The sequence below is a fragment of the Balaenoptera acutorostrata genome, chromosome 1, assembly GCF_949987535.1.
Source record: "Balaenoptera acutorostrata chromosome 1, mBalAcu1.1, whole genome shotgun sequence".
Taxonomy (NCBI): Eukaryota; Metazoa; Chordata; class Mammalia; order Artiodactyla; family Balaenopteridae; genus Balaenoptera; species Balaenoptera acutorostrata.
In genome coordinates, this window is record NC_080064.1 from 146,903,864 (window position 1) to 146,928,268 (window position 24,405).

The 24,405-nt window shown below is 38.9% G+C and overlaps 1 protein-coding gene across 2 annotated transcripts in view; it reads left to right on the top strand.

Annotated features, from left to right (window-relative positions):
• Nucleotides 1–5,000: 5,000 nt before the first annotated feature.
• Nucleotides 5,001–24,405, top strand: part of RNF2 (ring finger protein 2) — a 56,480-nt gene continuing 37,075 nt past the window's right edge. Inside the window, exon 1 of one of the 2 annotated variants that reach the window (XM_057534443.1) lies at nucleotides 5,001–5,210. The gene's annotated coding sequence lies outside the window, so the exon portion shown is untranslated. The remainder of the gene's footprint in view (nucleotides 5,211–24,405) is intronic. The other variant, XM_057534450.1, reaches the window with a different exon arrangement.

Below are 24,405 nucleotides of genomic sequence, written 5' to 3' on the forward strand. Positions count from 1 at the left end.
GGGGCGGGGGAGGGGCAAAACAGGTGAAAGGCTTAAGTGGTACAAACTAGCAGTTATAAAATAAATACGACACAGAGATGTAATATATAGCACAGGGAAGATAGACAATACTTTATAATATTGTATAATATTTGTGGTGTGTAGTCTATAAAAATATTGAAATACTATGTTGTACACCTGAAAATAATATACTATTGTTAAGTCAACTATACTTCAATAAATTTTTTTAAAAACATAAAACCAAAAATTTTCTACAGACTAAAATCCTTAGGAAAAAATCTCTTCCTGGATGTAACACATAAAACCTTGGTATTCTAGGTTGACCAGAATCGTTTTCAGATTTACCTGAATTGTAACCAACTTCAGTATGTTATTCAATGTATATTTCAATGGTTTACTTTTGTGGAGTATTAAATGCTAATGGATACTGCAGGGTTTTCTACATCTTGATGTAGTCTAAAATAAAACAAAATTTTCTTTGTATGGTTGGGATCTGGCAGTTCTTTTAAATTCTTTACTGAAAAACATTTCCAAGAATGTTAGATAAGAGATGTCTTTACCCTCCACTCTCTCACCCACAAAAACTATTCTTCCATGCTTGTTTTAAGTGGGAAAAATTAAATTGTCCACAAGGGCAGTTTGAGCAAGCTGTAACTTGATTTAAATATTTCACACTCTTCAGCTGTACTTTCCCCCTGGGATCTTGCAGCCTTCTTTTCCAGAGAAATTTCCATTTTAGTTCTAAGTTTTGATCTTAATTATCTATTCCTTGCTAGTTTCCAGGATTATTCTTGGTGTTCCTAGATCAATGCCAAGGCACAGTTCTCATCTCTTGCAGTAAATATTTTAAAAGGAAAAGACCTGCAAAGTTTGTTTGAACAGAATAAACTTACTTCACATTAGAAAACTAAAGCCACTTAATTATTAAATCATACTTCATTGTATATATCAAGTTGGATATCACAATAATATCCTCCATTATTAACTACAAAGAAACAGTTGGCTATTTGTGCTGCATCAGAATGAAAACTTTTATTCTTTTGACTTTTTTCAAACACATGCTAGTTCATTATTTTACTAAAAGGCACTAACAGATGTTAGGCAGAATGTGGCCTCATCTGGGACATATAAAATACCATTCCAAGTCTCCATAGAAGGGAAACAGCAATATTGTTTAGTTCTCCCCAAAAGCTTAACCAGCCCATCTCATTTAATCTGTTTAAGGTGAACAGTTAAGAGTAGCACCAATTATTTTGGTTGTCTCAGGAATATAAAAAGGAACAATGAACTAAAACACCAAAAGGAAAGTGTCACAAAAAGAAATGCACTATGTTGAAATACAAATAAAACTTCACTAAAGCTTGTGGCTAGAGCTATATTTTTTCAGCTGAAGAGGTAGTAAATCTTGAGTTGCCTGCTTCCTGAAGCCACCTTGAATTATAGGTCTCTTTAGGCCTTTCTACAATGTTTCTACTTAATTTGACCCTTTCAAAGAAAGCACAACACATCTAAAAGATGGCAAATAAAGATTCTGGTAGAAGATATATTTTGACAGTTTTATATATATATATATATATTTTTTATATATATACATATATATAGTGATTAAATCCCAAGATATTCCAGTCTTTTAACCTACCTTTTAGTTTTAATTTTGTTTTGTTTTCTTAAAGTAACTTTTCTAAGAAAACAAAAACAAAACCTGATGGTTTTTGTCAACAGATCAGGTTCATATACTATTATATTTAGCATTATCTCTAGCTTCTTGAAAATAGACCACATTGAGGACTGGAATAAATACTAGTGTTGAGAGGAAGCTCTGGAGATGTTTGCCTCAGACTGCTTACCCATTAGAAAGAAGAAAAATGCTGGAGTTGTGTATGCAGCACAGAGTGGGAAGGCACATGTGGCATAATGGAATGTATCCTGGACTTGGAGTCAGATGACCTAGGTTTGAGCCTCAGCTCTGCCACTTATGAACTCAATGTTTGGGAGAGTTAGTTAACCACAGAAATCACATTTCCCTCCTCTGTGAAGTAGGAATAATACCTTGGAGAACTGTTCTGAAGAGTCAGTGAAATAATGGATATAAAAGTGTTCTGTAAACTGTGATATATACATAGCTTGTTATTAAACTATTGGTGGCCTGCAATTTTCATCTCAGATAAGCAGATAACAATTAGATATTTGGAGCACAGCTGAAAAGAAATCCATGGAGTGGATATAGAATAGGCAGGTGTGAATTTCCATTTGAGACACACTGCCTAAACAGAAAGCCTCTGGGGGACTAAATGCAATCTTGATAGGAATGTCTGCTTTTAAGCGGTAAAGTGAGGCAAACCAAGCTCATATGAACTATTTCTATTTCATATAAACACTGGGATCAAAGATTCCCAATCTTTCATTCTCTTAACACCTATTTAAGGAGCATCTATTATATGCCAAGCATTGTGCTAGGTATACGCTGGTGAACAAGATTTCTGCTCTCAAGGAACTTGTGTCCTAGTTACATTAATATCTTTATTCCAAGCACTCGGCAAAGTGTTAGCACATAGTAGATGCTCAATAAAAGTCGACTGAGCTGAACTAATCTAATTTTGTAGCATTACCATAGCAGAAAGCCAGTAAAGAGATGATTTTTGTGATCAGAGATGTCTACCCAATTCACCATGTGATTAACAGGGTACTACTTCTGAAGTTTTGAGGGAAAAGAAACTTTCTAACTAGAGTTCATCTAGTATTATATAGTATTAATTTAATGTCTTCCTGCTTAAAATATAGTTATCACTTCCAATTAGTAGATTTAACAAGGGGGCAGGGTGTTAGTAGAAAATGTTTTTCAGGGTGGTATCCCTTATGTCAGGTCAAAAAATTAGCAAAAAGAATATAGGCTGGATATGTCAAATCACTATTGACAGGCTGACAATGGACTTGACATTGATTTAATACACAAAACAAAGGGGAAGAAAAATGGAAAGTCCATTCTATTTATATGATAATCAACTCTTAACAAGTGCAGAGAGTTTATGTTTTGAAAGCATACCTTTCTTGAAGCCACTCAAGAGAGCTAGTGTTATGAAATAAAACTTCTTAGAGTTTTTTCATAACATCTAGAAGCTGACTGGTGGGGTCAGGGTGATTGACGTCAGTATTGTCCACCAATATCACCACTTCTTCTGAACTCGGTTCAGCCTCAGTTCAAGGACTCAGTCCCCTTGCAGATGGAGGAGGCTATGTAACTAGTTTTGGCCAATGACATGTGATCAGAGATCTGTTTCCTTCCCAAGCTAAGGCTGTGAAAAGTTCATAGGGATTTTTTACTCACTTTTTTCCTCTGCCACAGAGACTCAGTTGCTGTGCTCTGGGTGATACAGCTACAAGATGGTGAGCCCTCTGTCAATCTGAAGCCCTCTGTCAATCCTGGAGTGACTGAAATAGAATGAGTCTGATTCACATGAAGCATGAGCAAGCAATAAACTTCTGTTGTGTTAAGGCATGGAGATTTGTTACTATACCATAACACAGCCTTTCCTGATTAAGGCAGTCAGGGAAGGCCTGTAATACTCAGTCCAAGTTTCTGAGTAAGAGATAAAATAGATAATATGAGTTCCATTAATTTGTCAGTAGTGTCTTTCATATTAAGGCTGCTAGCCTGAGGTCTAGCTTTTTAATCACATTTAATCCAGATATCCCATAAGTTTTCCATCAATTGTCCCGTGAATTTTTTTAAAGTACCATATTTAACTTTTATCCATAAAGTTCCTGTGCTTTTTACAAATGATCACTTTCCTCAACATCAATTGAATTTCTTAACCTAACCACACATTATTTTCATAAGCATTTTCACTAGAGCAAAACGTTCTGAATTATGAGCAGCATTAATTGAACGACATGTGCAGTTGTGAACAAAGAAGGGAGATGCTTCTGCAACTGCCCTGTCTCTAGAAAGTGGACCTTGTAGAAGCAGAAGCATTCCTAATTATTTTGATTTTTTTTTTTTTCCCACATTGGAAAAAGACCTTAACCTTGAAGGGCTGGTAGAATCTGAGAATTGTCATTTCTTATTTAAAGCTTTAGGTAGTTAGTGAGTTTTGAAGTCACTGTCTTTGCTCTTGTTTACCTTAATGGATTGTTAGGTAGGGCACACAGTGTGTTGTGTTTAATATTTTAATGCCTGTCTTCTTTCTTTCTACCTATCCAAAGCTAACACTCACAGTCCTACTCGACTCCGAGCTCCTCAGGAAATCTCCCCTGAACACACCAGCTGGAACGGTTCCTTTGCTTTTCCAAAATCTTATGTAAATTCATACCATTTATTTGGCATTGCTTGTAGAGAGTTTTACAGAATTCAAAAGCTGGAACGGACCTAAGAATCATTCAACACAATCCTCTCATTTTGCAAATGAGGAAGAGCAATTATATAATTTAGTTAAGTCACATAGTTAGAGACACATTGGAGGCTATAAACCTAGTTCGCCCAATTCCCAGGGCAGTCCATTCCTTCGTGCCACAAGTGCCTTCACATTAACTATCTGGTAGCGCTGGTTACCTTTTCCAGAGAACAGATCATCTCACCAATAGTATATCTTGAGGTCAGGGAACTCTTTCACTTTGTTACTTCAGTTTGTAGCTTAATTTATACGCATTTTATATACTCTTTGGTAGACTAACTGGTTGTGTTTTAGGGAGTCCCAGGCGAGACCAGGAGTCCGAACCCGATCCCCAGCAGCCGGCCAGGGAGGCTTAATGGGGGTCGCAGGTAGGGGCAGGAGACCTCAAGGAGAGAGAACGCCGAGAACGAAGCGCCGCCGTCGTCATCCGGGCATTGCCCGGGGGCTCCGTCGCCCCGCGGAGGGCGCCGGGGGGCGGGGCCGGGCGGCCCGGGGCGGGGCGGCGGCTCGGGCCCTCCTGGCAGCACGCGGCGGCGCCCCCTCCCCTCGCGCCACGGGCCTCCTGGCGCCGTGCACGTCCCCGTCCCGCGCCTCCGCCCCCTCGCCCACTCGCTCCTTCCCGCCCTCCCCGCCGCGCCGGCCGAGCCGGCTTCCCCTCGGTCTCTCATGAATATTGAGCGGCCCCTGTTGTATTTCCCGAGCTCCATTGCGGAAGCCGAGGCTCGCCATATTGTGCGGCGGCGCCGGCAGCCGCGGCGCCTTGTACCTGAGTCTCGCTCCGGCCGCGGCTAGCGGAGCCCCGGATTGGGGCAGGAGCCGGTGAGCGGGGCGGGCGGGGAGGCGAGGGGCGCGGAAGCGGCGGGCTCGGCCGCGCGTTAGCTCGGCGTGGCTGCGGGCGGCTGACGGCCGCCCCGGGGTCGGGGGGGGGTGTGTTCGCGGGGGTGTGAGGGGAGATGGCGCCGCCACCCCCGGCCGCTCTCGGGGCGGGGATGGCGGGGGAGGCGGCTTCTCATTGTTCCCGTTTCTTCGAGGGTCTTGGCGGGGGTGGGGAGTCCGGCTTGGGGAGGACCCCGTGGGCGAATCTCGGGGATTCCTTCCTTCGTGCGAACCGCTCGTTCCTCTGCGCGGAGGCCGGGGCTGCGGTGCGGCCCCCTCGCCTCCCGGGGCGGGGGCCCCAGCCTCTCCACGTCCGCTCTCCGGGGGCGAACCGCGTGGAATGCAGGGTTTTCCTCCCCGGGCTTCCCCCTCGCAGCCGGGGGTGTGTGTCCGCACTGTGGAGGGTGAGGCAGGGGCGCTTTGTGCAAATAGCCAGCTTTCCCCCGGGTTGCTGGAGTCCGGGTTCGAGCGTAGAGGCGCTCTTCGGCGTCGGGGTTCCCTGTAGGCTGCGGGGAGACCCCTCCTGGTTAAAACATTCCTGGACTGCCGCTTGCCTGCTCGGGAGTATCTGTTGCTGCTTTCTAAAACCGCGAGGTTGCCCCGGAGGAGTCGTGGGGGGAGGGGGTGTCTTGGGTTGTTTCTGATGGAAGCTTCGCGTTTTGAACCCAGTCGTGTACGCTGAGGTCTTTGGTACCGAGTGTTGCCGGGGAGCCCTCGTCCTGGTTGTCAGGATCATTTCCCTCCTACAGACGTTGCCTCCCTGCTCCCAGAGATACTGTTAGTAAAAATTGGTCTCTAAAACTTTGAGGTTCATTCCGATTATTTGGCCCCTAAGACCAATTATAGGCTTACCTCCTTGAATCTTTTTTGGATAACTATTGCCTGGCTGTCAGAAGTTTTAGAGAATGTGTACCTTTACGTGGTAAAATGGTTTGAAAATGTCAGGTTTCTCGAAGGTGTGTAAAGATACTTGTTTGCTGTGAAAAGGGTAGCTTTGCTTTCGGTATTTTAGTAATATGGTTTATTTCTTTTAAAAAGTAAAAAAATTGAGACATGGTTTCATTGTTTTAGACTGAGAATTATGTTTAAAACTAATGTGTGTGTGATTTGCATCACATAGTCTACTTTTGGTAGTTCCAAGATGATCAGCTGGAATACTTAGTGTAATTGGCAGATAATCTACTTTCCTCACTTGCATTAGAGTGTAGTTGTTGAATATTTTAATAACTTAGATTGGTGTTAGAGCTTGGTTTTAAAGTGAGTGTTTCATCCTTTGATTTATAAAGCATTTAAATGGCAGCAATATGACTCTTGGTTATTCCTTTTTCCCCCTAAAATTTCTACTTGTCACAATCAACAGGTATCTTTTAAAATCTTGTTTGTACATTTAACGTGATTTTTAGTAAAATAATGGGTAGTTATATAAGACTCCATTTTCCAAGGCTAGCACAGCAAATATGGCCCCTTACTTTTTCTAAGGATTGGAGATAATTTCCTTCAGGTACCGTTGTGGAATACACATTTGAGGTAAATTACAGTAGTTGTGAGAGTGAAATGGAGAATTTATGAAGGAAAACTGCCTGAGTAGGCTAGTCCGCTTGAGTATTAGAAAAATATGCTGATGGTCCTCAAATGTGCTGCAAAGAAAGATTTTAAATTAGAACCATTAACATAATGTAGACAATGCAGACATTCAACAGACTACGAATTTTGAGTTTTTTCCTCTGCCTGTGTGGAACACTCAGACTGCTAGCTCCCAGGTTTGTGTGGATAGAAATATGGAGCAGGTCAGCAAACATCTTTGGAATTTCATTTGTCTATTACTGACCTTCAGCATGTGGTGTCAGGTCTGTCTCTTTAATTTGATTTATTCGTGATTTGTGTTTATATTATGCAGTCTTTGGAGTAAAGGTGATATATGTCTAATGAATAATATATAACCAGATGTTTCAGTGACAGTTTCATTTCTATACATTAGCACAGAAGCATAATTCCTTCTAGCAAGAAAAGTGAGTTAACATTAAAATGCACTTTATTAAAATTACGGCAGCATTTCTGGTGTGACTTAAAGCACTTCACACCTTTGTATCAACTCATTTGTTAAATCTGGGGAAACTAGACAGTGTATCCCAGTTTGCAGTTTTTTTTTTAATAGTAATCTTTTATTTATTTATTTATTTATTTATATATTTATTTTTGACTGCGTTGGGTCTTCGTTTCTGTGCGAGGGCTTTCTCTAGTTGCGGCAAGCGGGGGCCACTCATCATCGCGGTGCGCGGGCCTCTCACTATCGCGGCCTCTCTTCCTGCGGAGCACAGGCTTCAGACGCGCAGGCTCAGTAGTTGTGGCTCACGGGCCCAGTTGCTCCGCAGCATGTGGGATCTTCCCAGACCAGGGCTCGAACCCGTGTCCCCTGCATTAGCAGGCTGATTCTCAACCACTGCACCACCAGGGAAGCCCCTGCAGTTTTTAAAAAGGGAAAAATACTGTGAGATTATGTACAGTCTGACGGCATACAGATCTACACTTGATTTTTAATTAATGTTTGTTACGCATGGTGTGGAAGACAGACATTGTCGTCAGACATTAGTTATTTAATTTCCTGATGTTTTTCATTTCTTTGGAATCTTTCAAGATATCAATAAGTTATTATAGTAACTTATTGAGTGTTTATTTGCATTTAAGTGAGTAGATCCCCATATAATTTGGGTACAAAGGTACAGTAAAATTTACCCTGTCCATTCTCTGTAGATCCAGATATCCTGTCTATTCCACCCCCCCACCCCCGACTTTCACTTTTTCTACCTAATGTGTCAGACGGGTCCTCTGGTGTCTCTTGTAAGGTGTATAGCTTGGTTGATTTTACATGGATATACTGACTGTGGTAATGGGACTTTTGGCAGTTAAGTAGCAACTGGTATTAGTATGTCCATGGGCAGGAGCTAGGTGATGAGTCCCCGAATTATGCTAAGGGAGTAGGTGGCCCACTCTCCACTTTTATGCTTTGTGGAGGAACCCCAGTGGAACTGGCATGGACTTTTAACTTTAAAATTTTTTTCACTTCTGTTTTGTCTTATGGATGTTAGGCAGCCGAAGTGGACTAATATGTCTGGGTCTAGTGATACCTTTTCTTGGATGCTCAGGAACTATATACATACGTTGCTAAGAATTCTGAGAAAGATTCTCATTGTTTGAATTTGCCTTCTCTCTATGTGTCTGCCATTTTGTCATAATTTTTAAAAAATCTATTAAGTACAATAATGAAAAATTATTTTTGAAATTAACCTCAGATTAAATTGTCTAATGAGGGCGTCTTATTAAATGAAGTAACAAACCATAACATTTGAACAAAGCATTTTGGTCATTTGTTTTCAGCAGTTGTGTTGATTTGGGGCTCTCCTGCAAGAGGGATTTCTTTTTGTTCCTATGCTGTAGCGTGTAGTTGTAGTTTATGAAAAAGTTAGATTCTAACGTCAGTGCGTAAAATGAAAAACACATGTAGTAAGAAATTATGCTTGAAAATCCCTTAGGATAGGAAAACATACCAATAAGTTCAGTTCAGCTTTAGTGTTGGAATAGGTTGTTGTTTCTTTTGTTGAACACTAGATGAAGTAGTCAGCCTGTAGTATGGGCTGTGTTGAACACAGCAAAAAAAAAAAAAGTCTTTAAATATAAGAATCACATTCAGCGCGGCGTCATGCTCATACCAGGAGAGGCTTGTGGGAACTGAGAGCACTGAGGAACAACAGACCAGCTCCACTATCTCACATTTTCTCTAGGATACATGTGCTCTAGTGAGAGGACGTGGGGGTGTGTGCTTGGAATAGCCGGAACTGTGTAAATATTTCTCATTTCCTCTCTTTTTTTTCCTTTGCAAGCTGGATAGTTTAAATCACAAAAGGTAAATGATTTTTATGTTGCAATTTAACAGACACAAATTTAAAGGGTTTGGTGTTTTTCTTTCTAAAATATATTTTACCTGTAACTCCAAAGTTACTTTGCTTTTCCCTTCAGTAAAGAAGCAAGGTATCTCAGAGGAGAGCAGCTAGAATCACTGTGATTAACAATGTATTAGTGTCCAACAGAGAAAACAAACTTCAATAGGAATTTGAACAGAGGGAATTTAATATAGGGAGATGGTTAGACGAGTGTTAAGAGCAAAAAGAGAACGTTATAGTAATCAGTTAAAGAGCTCAGAGAAGAGGTTCTACTGGCCTGGTTCTGAACTTTTGAGGTCAGCCTTGTTGAGCTGCTGATTAGTTCTGGGGGATACTGAAGGAAGCTGGAGGCTGGAACCAAGTGCTGCTGCCAGTAACTGGAAGGAAGTCCCCTCACCCGTCTTCCTGCTTTCCCATCTCCATTCATTACCTCCATTGGCAAAGCCTAACAGGGAGCCCCCTGGCAGAAGAGTTGGTGAAATACAGTTGCACAGTCTCAGCCTAAGCACCACAAAGCGGTCTAGAGTGGTGGTTTTGGAGTTGAGAGACAGGGAGTAAATTACCTGCACAAGTAGTATAGATTAAAATAATTTAAATAGGGAATCCTGTCCTTACCTTGCCTGTTCAAAAAACATTTATTGATTATCTTCTGTGTGCCAGACCTTCTGCTAGGGATTAGGGATAGAAAAATGAAGCGAATAGGGTCTCTTATTCAATTGAATAAGCAGAGATGACAAACTACCATACAGGTGTTAAATGCAGTAACAGATAAGTGATACGCTTTGGGAACCCAAAGGACATAGCAACCTACTTGCCTCTTTTCTTCCCAGCTAAACCTAATGACTACTGTTTTTATTTGGTATCTTGATCAAATCCAACTTCATTCTGTTTGACTGCTGTCCTATGAAAGCTGTTTCTCTGAGATGCCTCAGATTTATCATGCAGTTACTGTCATTAGTTAAGCATTTCTCTGTGCTTTATTTTTCTAGATTATAAACACCATCATTTTCTCTGCACTTATAGCCTAGCCTAGTACTTCACACATAGAAGATGTTTGAGGAATATTTATTTTTGCAGTGGATAATGGGAATTAAAGTATTGCTCATTACCTTTGTAGACATTGTTTCCTCCTTCCAAGGTCATTAGAAAATAGTTTGGCTAGAGTGTTGTGATTTTACAGATGTGAGAATTGAAAGATTTAAATAATTGGTTAATATAAACTATATAGTACTAGTAACTGATCTACAAATAGGACTTTGGATTTCTGATGTGTTATATTCCAGATCCAGCAGTTTTGGCAGGGATTTCATTTGATGGCTAAATAAAACCTTCTTCTACTTCTCATTTTAGAGCCTAATGTTCTAAAATCTCAAATTATTTTGGGGTGGGGGGAGGAAGAAAAGAAGCCCCTCATTTTATTTCCTAAAAATAAAAACATCATGCAGTTTCTATTTACATTGTTCTTTTTAGTTGTCTACTGTTTTCTTTTTTTCTACTCACTGTGTTGATTACACTACTTCTGTTAGCTATTGTAAAATGTGCAAATCTGCATACTTCATTTCGACTTCCTTTTTAGAAGAGTGTTCTGCGTGTTTCCCCCACCATACACAGACTATGTTGATTTAACTTAAAACCAACTGATTTTTCACTTATAAAAAGATGTATGCCTCCATGCCAGTAATTGCATTAAATCCTCACTATTTACACTATTTACTGTATAAAGTCTAATTCAGTCTGGGACGGCTGTCTGTATAGAGTCTAATTCAGTCTGGGACGGCTGTCTGTATAGAGTCTAATTCAGTCTGGGACGGCTGTCTTGGTATCCAGCCAAATGTTTTGTAGAAGGCTTTCCTGTATTACAGAAGGGGTAGTGTTGTGTATAGTAGAAGGAGCTTCAGAACTGAAGGCAGGAGACTTGGTTTCTAGGTCTGGTTCCACTACTAGCAAGTTTCTTGGCCTTTCTGTTTTCTTTTCTATTAAAAAAAAAATAGCACACTCGTTGACCTTCCAGGTTATTTGTAAAGGTTTAAGAGGTAACATAAAGAGCATTGTGAATATAAGAGGGTGTATTTGAAGAAAGAGAGAGGGACAGATTGATCTGCTGCATGGATCTTGAGAGAGAGAAAGACAGAGATTGATCTATGGCATAGTTGTGTGTCTCCTTTCAAGTTTTTGAGTCTGCATGTTTAAAAGAAGATTTTTAGGGTGAAATGGGGTATGGGAGGAGTTGTGGATGTCCTATAACCCTACTTTTCCCAAGTCTGGTCAATAGTGTAGTATTCCCAATCTCCTTAAATAATTGTCTGTTAAGGTTGATGTGCTTCATTAATTTTCTTTCACCAGGGCTAAATATCTTATGTCGTGAGACAATACCCCAAATTTATACACTTAGGCACAAAACTACCACTTTGCAGATTGTTTAAATGACAAGGGCCTAAGGGAGTAGAAGAAGTAGATGCCATTACTATTTTGACTGGAAATTTCCTATTTTGGTTTTGTTTTATTTATGTTGTTTTATAATACCAATTACAGAAAATCTCTGTGCTTTTATTTATTTTTTATTTTTTTGGTTACGTCAGGTCTGAGTTGTGGCACGTGGGCTCCTTAGTTGTGGCATATGAACCCTTAGTTGCTGCATGCATGTGGGATCTAGTTCTGTGACCAGGGATCAAACCTGGATCCCCTGCATTGGGAGCTTGGAGTCTTAACCACTGCACCACCAGGGAAGTCCCTCTCTGTGCTTTTAAAAAGACACATAGCAAGATTAGAAATTATACCTGTTGTTTAGTTTTTTTTTTTATTAACACCTTTATTGGAGTATAATTGTTTTACAATGGTGTGTTAGTTTCTGCTGTATAACAAAGTGAACCAGCTATACATACACATATATCCTCATATCTCCTCCCTGTTGCGCCTCCCTCCCACCGTCCCTATCCTCCCCCCCAAGGTGGACACAAAGCATGGAGCTGATCTTCCTGTGCTATGTGGCTGCGTCCCACTAGCTATTGATTTTACCTTTGTAGTGTGTAAATGTCCATGCCACTCTCTCACTTCGTCCCAGCTTACTCTTCCCCCTCCCCATGTCCTCAAGTCCATTCTCTAGGTCTGCATCTTTATTGCTGTCTTGCCCCTAGGTTCTTCAGAACCGTTTTTTTTTTTTTGAAGATTCCATATATATGTGTTAGCATATGGTATTTGTTTTTCCCTTTCTGACTTCACCCTGTACGACAGTCTCTAGGTCCATCCACCTCACTGCAAATAACTCAATTTCGTTTCCTTTTCTGTTGTTTAGCTTTAATGAATTTAATTTCTTATCCTTGATCTTAAAAGTTTTTTTTTGTTTGTTTCTTTCTTTGTGGGTAAATAAGAATTTTTTTTGAATTTTATTTTATTTTTTTATATAGCAGGTTCTTATTAGTTATCCATTTTATACATATTAGTGTATATATGTCAGTCCCAATCTCCCAGTTCATCACACCACCACCACCACCTTCACGCCCCGCCACTTTCCCCACTTGGTGTCCATACATTTGTTCTCTACATCTGTGTCTCCATTTCTGCCCTGCAAATCGGTTCATCTGTACCATTTTTCTAGGTTCCACATATATGCGTTAATATACAATATTTGTTTTTCTCTTTCTGACTTACTTCACTCTGTATGACAGTCTCTAGATCCATCCATGCCTCTACAAATGACCCAATTTCATTCATTTTTATGGCTGAGTAATATTCCATTGTATATATGTACCACATCTTCTTTATCCGTTCGTCTGTCGACAGACATTTAGGTTGCTTCCATGACCTGGCTACTGTAAATAGTGCTGCAATGAACATTGGGGTGCATGTGTCTTTTTGAATTATGGTTTTCTCTGTATATACCCAGTAGTGGGATTGCTGGGTCCTATGGTAATTCTATTTTTAGTTTTTTAAGGAAGCTCCATACGGTTCTCCATAGTGGCTGTATCAATTTACATTCCCACCAACAGTGCAAGAGGGTTCCCTTTTCTCCACACCCTCTTCAGCATTTGTTGTTTGTAGATTTTCTGATCATGCCCATTCTAACTGGTGTGAGGTGATACCTCATTGTAGTTTTGATTTGCATTTCTCTAACAATTAGTGATGAGCAGCTTTTCATGTGCTTCTTGGCCATCTGTATGTCTTCTTTGGAGAAATGTCTATTTAGGTCTTCTGCCCATTTTTTGATTGGGTTGTTTGTTTTTTAATATTGAGCTCCATGAGCTGTTTATATATTTTGGAGATTAATCCTTTGTCCGTTGATTGGTTTGCGAATATTTTCTCCCATTTTGAGGGTTGTCTTTTCGTCTTGTTTGTAGTTTCCTTTGCTTTGCAAAAGCTTTTAAGTTTCATTAGGTCCCATTTATTTATTTATTTATTTAATTAATTTATTTTTAATTACATTATTCTAAGAGGTGGATCAAAAAAGATCTTGCTGTGATTTATGTCAAAGAGTGTTCTTCCTATGTTTTCCTCTAAGAGTTTTATAGTGTCCAGTCTTACATTTAGGTCTCTAATCCGTTTTGAGGTTTTTTTTGTGTATGGTGTTAGGGAGTGTTGTAATTTCATTCTTTTACATGTAGCTGTCCAGTTTTCCCAGCACCACTTATTGAAGAGACTGTCTTTTCTCCATTGTATATCCTTGCCTCCTTTGTCATAGATTAGTTGACTATAGGTGCGTGGGTTTATCTCTGGGCTTTCTGTCATTTTCCATTGATCTATATCTGTGGTTTTGTGCCAGTACCATACTGTCTTGATTACTGTAGCTTTGTAGTATAGTCCGAGGTCAGGGAGCTCTGTTTCCTCCAGCTCCGTTTTTTCCCTCAAGACTGCTTTGGCTATTCAGGGTCTTTTGTGTTTCCATACAAATCTTAAGATTTTTTTTTTCTAGTTCCGTAAAAACTGCCATTGGTAATTTGATACAGATTGCATTGAATCTGTAAATTGCTTTGGATAGTATAGTCATTTTTGCAATATTGATTCTTCCAATCCAAGAACATGGTATATCTCTCCATCTGTTTGTATCATCTTTAATTTCTTTCATCAGTGTCTTATAGTTTTCTGCATACAGGTCTTTTGTCTCCCTAGGTAGGTTTATTCCTAAGTATTTTATTCTTTTTGTTGCAGTGGTAAACGGGAGTGTTTCCTTAATTTCTCTTTCAGATTTTTCATCATTAGTGTATAAGAATGCAAGAGATTTGTGTGCATTAATTTTGTATCCTGCAACTTTACCAAATTCATTGATTAGCTCTAGTAGTTTTCTGGTGGCATCTTTAGGATTCTCTATGAATAGTATCATGTCATCTGCATACAGTGACAGTTCTACTTCATCTTTTCCAATTTGTATTCCTTTTATTTCTTTTTCTTCTCTGATTGCCGTGGCTAGGACTTCCAAAACTATGTTGAATAAGAGTGGTGAGAGAGGACATCCTTGTCTTTTTCCTTATCTTAGAGGAAATGCTTTCAGTTTTTCACCATTGAGAATGATGTTTGCTGTGGGTTTGTTGTATATGGCCTTTATTATGTTGAGGTAGGTTCCCTCTATGCCCACTTTCTGGGGAGTTTTTATCATAGATGGGTGTTGAATTTTGACAAAAGCTTTTTCTGCATCTGTTGAGATGATCATGTTTTTTATTCTTCAACTTGTTTATATGGTGTATTACACTGATTTGCATATATTGAAGAATCCTTGCATCCCTGGGATAAATCCCACTTGATCATGGTGTATGATCCTTTTAATGTGTTGTTAGATTATGTTTGCTAGTATTTTGTTGAGGATTTTTGCGTCTATATTCATGAGTGATATTGGTCTGTAATTTTCTTTTTTTGTAGTATCTTTGTCTGGTTTTGGTATCAGGGTGATGGTGGCCTCATAGAATGAGTTTGGGAGTGTTCTTCTGCTGCAATTTTCTGGAACAGTTTGAGAAGGATGGGTGTTAGCTCTTCTCTAAATGTTTGATAGAATTCACCTGTGAAGCCATCTGGTTCTGGACTTTTGTTTGTTGGAAGATTTTTAATCACAGTTTCAGTACTTGTGATTGGTCTGTGCGTATTTTCCATTTCTTCCAGGTTGTCCATTTTATTGTCATAGAGTTGCTTGTAGTAGTCTCTTAGGATGGTTTGTATTTCTGCAGTGTCTATTGTAACTTCTCCTTTTTCATTTCTAATTTTATTGATTTGAGTCCTCTCCCTCTTTTTCTTGATGAATCGGGCAATGGTTTATCAATTTTGTTTATCTTCTCAAAGAAGCACCTTTTAGCTTTACTGATCTTTGCTATTGTTTTCTTTGTTTCTATTTCACTTATTTCTGCTCTGATCTTTATTTCTTTCCTTCTGCTAACTTTGGGTTTTGTTTGTTCTTCTTTCTCTAGTTCCTTTAGGTGTAAGGTTAGATTGTTTATTTGAGATTTTTTTTGTTTCTTGAGGTAGACTTGTATAGCTATAAACTTCCCTCTTAGAACTGCTTTTGCTGCATCCCATAGGTTTTGGATCGTCGTGTTTTCATTGTCTTTTGTCTCTAGGTGTTTTTTGATTTCCTCTTTGATTACTTCAGTGATCTCTTGGTTATTTAGTAATGTATTGTTTAGCCTCCATGTGTTTGTATGTTTTACGTTTTTTTTCCTGTAATTGATTTCTAATCTCATAGTGTTGTGGTCAGAAAAGATGCTTGATACCATTTCAATTTTCTTAAATGTACTGAGGCTTGATTTGTGACCCAAGATGTGATCTATCCTGGAGAATGTTCTGTGCACACTTGAGAAGAAAGTGTAATCTGCTGTTTTTGGATGGAATGTCCTATAAATATCAATTAAATCTATCTGGTCTATTGTGTCATTTAAAGCTTCTGTTTCCTTATTTATTTTCATTTTGGATGATCTGTCCATTGGTGTAAGTGAGGTGTTGAAGTCCCCCACTATTATTGTATTACTGTCGATTTTCTCTTTCATAGCTGTTAGCAGTTGCCTTATGTATTGAGGTGCTCCTATGTGGGGTGCATATGTATTTATAATTGTTATATCTTTTTCCTGGATTGATCCCTTGATCATTATGTAGTGTCCTTCCTTGTCTCTTGTAACATTCTTTATTTTAAAGTCTGTTTTATCTGATATGAGTATTGCTACTCCAGCTTTCTTTTGATTTCCATTTGCATGGAATATCTTTTTCCATCCCTTCACTTTCAGTCTGTATGTGTCCCTAGGTCTGAAGTGGGTCTCTTGTAGACAGCATATAGATGGGTCTTGTTTTTGTATCCATTCAGCGAGCCTGTGTTTTTTGGTTGGAGCATTTAATCCATTCACATTTAAGGTAATTATCGATATGTATGTTCCTGTGACCATTTTCTTAATTGTTTTGGATTTGTTTTTGTAGGTCCTTTTTTTCTCTTGTGTTTCCTACTTAGAGAAGATCCTTTAGCATTTGTTGTAGAGCTGGTTTGGTGGTGCTGAATTCTCTTAGCTTTTGCTTGTCTCTAAAGCTTTTGATTTCTCCATCTAATCTGAATGAGATTCTTGCCGGGTAGAGTAATCTTGGTTGTAGGTTTTTCCCTTTCATCACTTTAAATATGTCCTGCCATTCCCTTCTGGCTTGTAGAGTTTCTGCTGAGAAATCAGCTGTTAACATTATGGGAGTTCCATTGTATGTTATTTGTTGTTTTCCCTTATTGCTTTCAATAATTTGTCTTTGTCTTTAATTTTTGCCAATTTGATTATTATGTGTCTCGGTGTGTTTCTCTTTGGGTGTATCCTCCCTGGGACTCTGCGCTTCCTGGACTTGGGTGGCTATTTCCTTTCCAATGTTAGGGAAGTTTTCAACTATAATCTCTTCAAATACTTTCTCGGGTCCTTTCTCTCTCTCTTCTCCTTCTGGGACCCAGAAGAGTCCCAGAAGACTCTATAATGAGAATGTTGTTGTGTTTAATGTTGTCCCAGAGGTCTCTTAGGCTGTCTTCAGTTCTTTTCATTGTTTTTTCTTTATTCTGTTCTGTGGCAGTGAATTCCACCAGTCTGTCTTCCAGGTCACTTATCCGTTCTTCTTCCTCAGTTATTCTGCTATTGATTCCTTCTAGTGTATATTTCATTTCCGTTATTGTACTGTTCATCTCTGTTTGTTTGTTCTTTAATTTTTCTCACTGTTTGCTCTTTAATTCTTCTAAGTCTTTGTTAAACATTTCTTGCATCTTCTCGATCTTTACCTCCATTCTTTTTCCTAAGTCTTGGATCATCTTCACTATCATTATTCTGAATTCTTTTCCTGGAGGGTTGCCTATTTCCACTTCATTTAGTTGGTTTTCTGGGATTTTATCTTGTTTCTTTATCTTGTACATAGCCTTCTGCCTTTTCATCTTGTCTGTATTTCTGTGAATGTGGTTTTTGTTCCACAGGCTGCAGGATTGTAGTTCTTCTTGCTTCTGCTGGCTGCTCTCTGGTGGCTGAGGCTATCTAAGAGGCTTGTGTGAGCTTCCTGATGGGAGGGACTGGCTTTGGGTAGAGCTGTGTGTTGCTCTGGTGGGCAGAGCTCAGTAAAACTTTAATCCTCTTGTTTGCTGATGGGTGGGGCTGGGTTGACTCCCTGTTGGTTGTTTGGCCTGAGGTGACCCAACACTGGAGCTTACCCGGCTCTTTGTTGGGTCTAATGGCGGACTCTGAGAAGGCTCACATCACAGAGTACTTCCCAGAACTTCTGCTGCCAGTGTCCTTGTTCTCACGGTGAGACACAGCCACCCCCCGCCTCTGCAGGAGACCCTCCAACACTAGCAGGTAGGTCTGGTTCAGTCTCTCCTGGGGTCACTGCTCCTTCCCCTGGGTCCCAATGTGCACACTACTTTGTGTGTGCCCTACACGAGTGGAGTCTCTGTTTCCCCCAGTCCTTTCAAAGTCCTGGTATCCAATCCCGATAGCTTTCGAATCTCATTCTTTAGGAATTCCTCCTCCCGTTGCCGGATCCCCAGGTTGGGGAGCCTGACGTGGGGCTCAGAACCTTCACTCCAGTGGGTGGACTTCCGTGGTATAAGTGTTCTCCAGTTTGTGAGTCACCCACCCAGCAGTTATGGGATTTGATTTTATTGTGATTGCGCCCGTCCTACCATGTTATTGTGGCTTCTCCTTTGTCTTTGGATGTGGGGTATCTTTTTTGGTGAGTTCCAGTGTCTTCCTGTCAATGATTGTTCAGTTAGTTGTGATTCCGGTGCTCTCGCAGTGAGAGCATGTCCTTCTACTCCACTATATTCAGTATCGATCTTAAAACTTTTAATTGACATATTTGTAAAGAAAACATGCCTCATAGAATTAGTGGAAAGATGCTTTTTTATTTTTGTCAGGTACTGTCCTCTAGGAATGTTTCCTTTTGTGATTGTAAAGTAATGGAAGCATGTTAAAGGCTCTCAAATATTGATAGTTGAATTTTGTCTAAAATACTAAGACTAAATTTCTCCATTCTTAATGTTATTATTATCGGTTATGTTTGTATTCAGATGTGGGTCTCATTTATCAGTTTGAGTTAACCAGTCATAATTTATCAGTTTAGTGTCCTGAAATATTTTTTTTTCCCAAGAAGTCTCTATAACTTTTGAAAATCTAATGTTACAGTTTTGTATAATTTAAATAACATGATTATTAATTCCAATTTATTTTATTCTGAAACCTTTGAGTATCAAGGATACTGGAATGATTGATTTAGGAGAATTAAGACAATACAGTTGTGCCAGTGAGAAAAAAACAGTTTCACAGAGTAAAGAAGCTGTCATTCACTTCTTAAATGGATTGTTTTTAGTTTTAATCCCTATGTGCAAAATAGTGCTTAGTCCTTTCCAAAGTAATTAAGAGCTAAGAATGGGGAAAAAATCCATAAATTAAGTTGTCTTTTTAATCAAATATAACAACTTTCAGTTGTCACTTTATTAATTAAAATTTTTTTAATGGAGAATTTAAGAAATGGAAAAAATCATGCTTTCAATACTCAGTTTTAATTGCTCTTAAATTTTGATTTATTTCCCTTTGGAAATAAATTTTAGCCTTTGGCTTTTGTTTTGTTTAAAATATAGTTTTAACTATCTTTTGTATGTAAACCTAAATTTATGTTTATTTTTAAATCTAACTTTAGATATCACTAACATTTTCTATGCCATAACCAATTTTGTAACATTTTTGATGATTGCATAATATTTCAAGTGGATGTACCATAGTATATTTATACACTTCCTTGTGGTTGGATCCTAAGGTTCCTTTTAGCTTTATATTTATGTTGATGGTAGGGAAGTACAACATTCATTGTGGCAACCAGATGGAAGTAATTAACAAGTAGTACCTATTATCTCCATAACTTTATCTTTGCAAGAATAAACCTGTTTTTTTTAATTGAAGTATAGTTGATATACAATGTTGTGTTAATTTCTGCTGTACAGCAAAGTGATTCAGTTATATATATACATACGTTCTTTTTTATACTCTTTTCCATTATGGTTTATCACAGGATACTGAATATAGTTAGTAGGACCTTGTTGTTTATCCATTCTATATATACTAGTTTCCATCTGCTGACCCCAACTCCCAATCCTTCCCTCCCTCACTCCCCTCCCCCTTGGCAACCACAAGTCTGTTCTCTATGTCTGTGAGTCTGTTTCTGTTTGATAGCTAGGTTCAGTTGTGTCACATTTTAGATTCCACATTTAAGTGATATCATATGGTATTTGTCTTTCTGACTTTACTTCGTATGATAGTCTCTAGGTCTATCCATATTGCTGCAAATGGCATTATTTCATTCTTTTTTATCTCTGAGTAGTATTCCACTGTATATATATACCACATCTGCTTTACCCATTTATCTGTTACAGACACTTAGCTTGCTTCCATGTTTTGGCTATTGTAAATAATGCTGCTGTGAACATTGGGGTGCATGTATCTTTTCGAATTATAGTTTTGTCTGGATATGTGCCCAGGAGTGGGATTGCTGGATCATATGGCAACTCTGTTTTTTTAGTTTTTTGAGGAATCTCCATACTGTTCTCCATAGTGGCTGTACCAGCTTACATTCCCACCAACAGTGTGTAGGAGGGTTCCTTTTTCTCCATATCCTCTCCAGCATTTGTTATTTGTAGACTTTATGATGGCCATTCTGACTGGTGTGAGGTAGTGTCTCACTGTAGTTTTGATTTGCATTTCTCTAATAATTAGCCATGTTGAGCATCTTTTTGTGTGCCTGTTGGCCATCTGTCTGTCTTCTTTGGAGAAATATGTCTATAGGTCTTCTGCCCATTTTTCGATTGAATTGTTTGCTTTTTTGTTGTTGAGTTGTATGAGCTGTTTCTATATTTTGGAAATTAATCCCTTGTCAGTCGCATCATTTGCAAATATTTTCTTCTATTCCAGAGGTTGTCTTTTAGTTTTGTTTATGGTTTCTTTTCCTGTACAAAAATTTGTAAGTTTGATTGGGTCCCATTTGTTTATTTTTGCTTAAAATAAACCTATCTTTTTTTAAAAAATTTTTTTAAAAATTAATTAATTTATTTTTTATTTTATGGCTGTGTTGGGTCTTCGTTTCTGTGCGAGGGCTTTCTCTAGTTGTGGCAAGCAGGGGCCACTCTTCATCACGGTGCGCAGGCCTCTCACTATCACAGCCTCTCTTGTTGCGGAGCACAGGCTCCAGATGTGCAGGCTCAGTAATTGTGGCTCACGGGCCCAGTTGCTCCGTGGCATGTGGGATCTTCCCAGACCAGGGCTCGAACCCGTGTCCCCTGCATTGGCAGGCAGATTCTCAACCACTGCGCCACCAGGGAAGCCCAATAAACCTATCTTTGATGGCGGTGGCTTGTTGTGCAGTACAGCTGAAGAAAACTGAGAAGCAATTAGAGAAGGTAGCCTCCGTTTCCCTGTTTAAGATTTGGAATTCTTTTTTAGACAGTGTGTAGCAAGTGTTTTTGGGCTTCAGTCCAAGGATCTCTTAAGGATCCATGAGTAGTCTGGAATTTTGCTTGTGTGTTCTTTTGTATTTTTTACTTTTGTATTCTGCACCCCACTCCCCGGAGATGAGAGTTCCTAGCTTTTATCAGATTCTCAAGGGGCATATAGACTCAGAAAAGTTAAGGGCCATGGACTAAAAGGATTTTGTTTAAAAAGTGGAGGTAGAGGGAAAACTATATTTAAAAAGTGCCTGAAAACAGTGAAACAGTGTCTGTTGTATCAAATTAGTGTTAGTTTTCCTTTCCGTTTATTGTTCAGTAACATAGAATCCGTTTTCCTTAGGAGAGAATGGGTTTTGCTGCTTTCGCTACTTAAATTCTTCTTTATTGTAGTATTATTATGGTTTTCTCTTTTTAACATTGGTTATTTGAAGAACTCACATTAAGATTTTCAAAGTCTAATTGCTAATAAGTAACTTTGCCCTAATAGACATATACATATATCTATATATTTTTAATATATACATATTTAAATATCTTTTTAAATTGCTAACCAGGAACTCTGCCGTAATGGACATTAAAAATATATATACACACACACACATATATCACCTAAAACATGCTCATTTTACAGATAAAGAGAATAAGAGGTATATATCGACTTGCTCAGTCATGTTGATTTCTAGTATATGAGCTATGCCAGATTTTTGCTGCTTTCATGAATCTAGAGATTATGCTAATCTTTATATTTATTAGAGCTATAAGACATCTTTCTATCCTTAAAGTTTCTGGTTTCTTTTTTCTTCTTCTAAGACCCCGTCCTTTGAAACTGCAGGAGCTGCTTTTTGCCAGTTTTAAACTTTTTTTGATGCAAGTTGCAGAAACCAGGAGATAGGGGCAGAAGAGAAATCAGTTTACCTTTTGAAATTGTATCAAGAGCCCAAAATGAGAATTGAGGTCTCCTGAATCCCAGTCTGGCTGCTACTGTTTTCCATAACAGTTGCTTTTCTGCAAAAGAAAATCTACCCTAAGTAAAGGGAGACCAGAAACACATTCTTTACTTCTCCAATCTTATCTATTGTTTTAAAACTGTTAAAATCTGTGCTTGTTGTATTTTGGTAATAATAGTAATAGGAGTTGAAAAATGGAGGGAAACCCCCTCTACAAACTCCAGCAACTCCACGTTATCTTCTAAAATAGAACTTTTACATAGCTATAATTGTAGCACAAATTCAAGTTAGTGGCCTCTCTCATCTCTTTACCTTACAAGTATTACTACTCATTGCATATGGTATTAATAATTGTTATTTTTAATGATTGAAGAAATTTCCCGATGTTGATGTTGCAGCAGATGTCTCCGTGCTGATGGCATTATTATTGTAGTAGTGGTAATAATAATAATTGGTGTGGTAGTTAAAGGCATGGCTTTCTTAGTCAAATAGACCTGAGTTTGAGTCTTTCCTCTGACCCTGTGAGACCTTTAAACAAGTTGCTTGCTTGTTTGTTTATTCAGTTATTTATATTTTGGCTTGATTTCCTTATTTATTAAATGTGGGCAGTAATAGTACATATTTCATAGGGTTGTTAGGATTAAGCAAGATTTCATATAAAGTGGTAAATACTCTGTAGATGTTACCTATTATTATTAATAGCATTATTTTCTAGGACTGGGATTACTGGGTGCAAGAATATGAATGTTTTGTATCTCTGGGAATGAATTGCCTAGCTGTTTTCTGAAAGGGTTATTCCAGCTGCTGTTGGGAGAATGTGGAGGCATCAGCCTTCAGCTTTCTTATCTTTCTCAATCTTATTTTTTCTTTTCTGCCCTTGTCAGAAATTTAGACCCTGTTGGTATATTTTCTGTGACACAGGGAATGTTGCTGTTACTTTGTACATTGTTACTTGCTAAAGCTAACGTGTGTTCATCAGCACCTCTGCTGCTTCTGACAGGAATCTGCACTTGATAGACATTTCTCTTCCCAAGAAAGGATGACAACCTTGGTATACCACTTTTCAAAAGTTGTTAACATCGGACTTCCCTGGCGGTCCAGTGGTTAAGATGCTGCGCTTCCAAAGCAGGGGCGTGGGTTCAATCCCTGGTCGGGGAACTAAGATCCCATATGCTGTGCAGTGCAGCCAAAAAAAAAGTTGTTAACATCTATTCTGGCATGTGGGGTTTTGGACTAAAAGTCGTTAGTTACTAGAATTCTCTTTTTAGCTTTGCCATTAATGATAAGTATATGTAAATCTTTAAGCTTTGCTTTATGCTTTACTTGTGTTTCATTTCTCCCTCTCAAAGATAGAAATACATATCTGTTTCTGCCGTTAAATCTGCAGATTTTTATTGGGAGCCAACCATGTATGCTGATGGCATAGAGCAACAGTCCACAGTCAGTAGTCAATTGGTTACACACATCAGTATGTTCCCCTGTTTACAGTTTCCTGTAATCTGGGTACGGATGTGAAATGAAGTTGGTACTCCCTCTTGTTCTACTTAGGAACTCAGAATTTTTCTGCTCTGCTCAGCAAATTATCAATGTCCTTTGTATCTCTTGGTCTTGTAGCATGGGGAGAATGAAAATTAATCTCTCTCTAAGAATGTGGTTAGTTTGTGGTATAGAGCTGGTGCATGTTCAGAGCTGAGAACCTAGATTATGCTGGAGTTTGAGGTCTAAACTATAGTACTAGTGAGTCAGTAGTTTGGCAGTAGGTCGCTAGATTCAAATAATTGGTTGAAGCAGTCGACTGGGAACCCCTTAGGCAAGCAGAGGTTGATACATGTTAGAAGAATTACAAAATCCCAGACTGGCAGATGAGAACCAGGAGGTAAAGTGCCACTGTAAGGACAGTCTTGTCAGAGGGACAGACGACTAAGAATTCAGGAAATCAACAAAAATGGGACGTTCTGACCAAATGGAGCAAAGCAAAAAAAAATAACAGGAGGAAAAAAGCAAACAAAACCCTCCACGTGTACAGCCTCTAGCACAAAGATACCAGTTCAGAGGAAAATCTACAGCTAGCTGACTGTTTAAAATATGTATGCAAGCATACCAGATGGATGTGGAGAGCTATGGTATCAGCTCTTTTCTTTAAGACAAGGAAAAAAGTGCAGAAAGCCTTGTATATGACTTGAATGCTAGACGTGTGAACTTTAATGCACAATATGCCTCTTTTTGACCTGCTTTGAAAAGAAAAGAGTGGAGGAAACGACTGGTCGAGGTTGTTATTCAAGTTGTAAGAAGTATTCAAGTTGAAAGAAGTTGCTAAAGGTAGAAGAATACCTTCTTAGCTT